Genomic DNA, 1,777 nt, shown 5'->3' with positions numbered 1-1,777 from the left:
TGTTCCCATGGAGCACTGGAAATCTTTTTTTCCCTTTCCCTTCCCTTCCCTTCCCTGCCTTGCCTTCCTCTCCTTCCTTCCTTTCTCCTTCCTTTCTTCCTCCCTTTCCTCTCTTTTCTCCTCCTCCCTCCCTCTCTCCCTTCCTTTTTTCTCTCCTTTTCTCCCCTTTCCTCTTCCTTGCTCCTTCCTTTCCTCCCTCTTTGTAAGATTTGAGTCTTAGGAGAATAATGTTTTAAAGCCGGTTGCTTGGGACTGTTTTAACTACCAGTTTTATTTTTCCTTGAACAGGTGGTTCTAGAAAAGCCAAATGGCTTTAATCAGAGTCCCACAACCCTGTACAGCAGCCCACCTGAGGTAGGTGACAGAGGGGACACCATGGTGACTGCTTAGCCAAGGGCAGACCTCCTCTTCCCTGATCCCTTTCTTTGTTTATTGCTCGCTCTCTCTCACTAAATACGAGAGTAATACTTACTTGATGTAAAAATTCAAACAATAGAGAAATACAAAAAGTGGAAATTCCCCTTCCCCAGTCCCAGTCCTGGGAAGTGTCTGCTGTTAGCAGACTGAAGTGGGTGGGTCCTTCTCGAGCAGCACTCCTCAGCCTTGGCTGCCCCCTCGAAAGGCCTTAGAGCTTTAAGGGAGATCATGCCCCGGTCCCAACCCCAGGGATAGTGATTCTGAGATGTGGCCTGGGCATCAGGACTTTTAGAAGCTCTTCAGGTGATACTAAGTGTTTAACCAAGGTTGAGTACCGATATTCTAGAGTGTTTTTCTGTACACAGACAACCATATTTAAATACCATATTATGTATGTTATTGGATAAATACATATACCATATATACATGTATATATATGTATATAATGTACACATACTTTTCACAGATACAAGGTCCTGGTAAATACATTATTCCTTGCTTTTTAAATTTTTTTAAACTGAAGAATATAATTATAGTCATTTTTCCATATTCATACATATAGATCCAACTCAATCTTTTGAATAACTGCTTAGTATTTCCTTCCATGGCCGTACTTTAAAAAAATAATGTTTGTTATTATATATTGTATATAGCATTTCTTTGTATTTGTTTTTTTTTTTTTTGAGATAGTCTCACTCTGTTGCCCGGGCTAGAGTGAGTGCCGTGGTGTCAGCAACCTCAACCTCAAACTCCTGGGCTCAAGCGATCCTCCTGCCTCAGCCTCCCGAGTGGCTGGGACTATAGGCACATGCCACAACGCCCAGCTAAGTTTTTCTATTTTTAGTAGAGATAAGGTCTCACTTTTGTTCAGGCTGGTCTTGAATTCCTGACCTGAAGCAATCCTCCTGCCTCGGCCTCCAAGAGTGCTAGGATTACAGGCGTCAGCTACTGCGCCCGGCCTGTATTTGTTTTTTGTTTCTTGGTTGGGTATTTTTTCCGCACTGGGTGTTTTTGGCTCTCAAGTACAGGGTTGACTCAGACCCACCTATTAATTCTCAGCACGTCATCGTCATGAGTGCCCTCAAGGCCTCCCACTGGTTTTAATTTTCCTTTTTTACCTCTTTCCCTACCTCCTCCCTACCCTCTGCAAGAGGCACTCACCTTAATGAATTCAGTATATGACTTTAAATATGCCTGTAAAATGTTTTCAGTTTACAAGATGGGCTTGTGCTATATCTTTTCTCTGCTTTTTTTTTTTTTTACCCAACACCATGTTTTTAGTGGTGTATTTAATATATTGCTATATTAAAATCTAGTTTTTGTTTCTACCTCCCTCATGTAGTTTTATCTCACTTTTTTT

The 1,777-nt window shown here is 41.6% G+C and overlaps 1 protein-coding gene across 1 annotated transcript in view; it reads left to right on the top strand.

The window, feature by feature from the left end:
* The window catches only part of TUFT1 (tuftelin 1), a 45,488-nt gene that overhangs the window by 24,809 nt on the left and 18,902 nt on the right, over window positions 1–1,777 (top strand). The window lies entirely within an intron of this gene.

Source organism: Propithecus coquereli, unplaced genomic scaffold (genome assembly GCF_000956105.1).
Source record: "Propithecus coquereli isolate 6110/MARCELLA unplaced genomic scaffold, Pcoq_1.0 Scaffold59, whole genome shotgun sequence".
NCBI lineage: Eukaryota > Metazoa > Chordata > Mammalia > Primates > Indriidae > Propithecus > Propithecus coquereli.
This window is presented reverse-complemented; position numbering and strand designations above follow the sequence as displayed.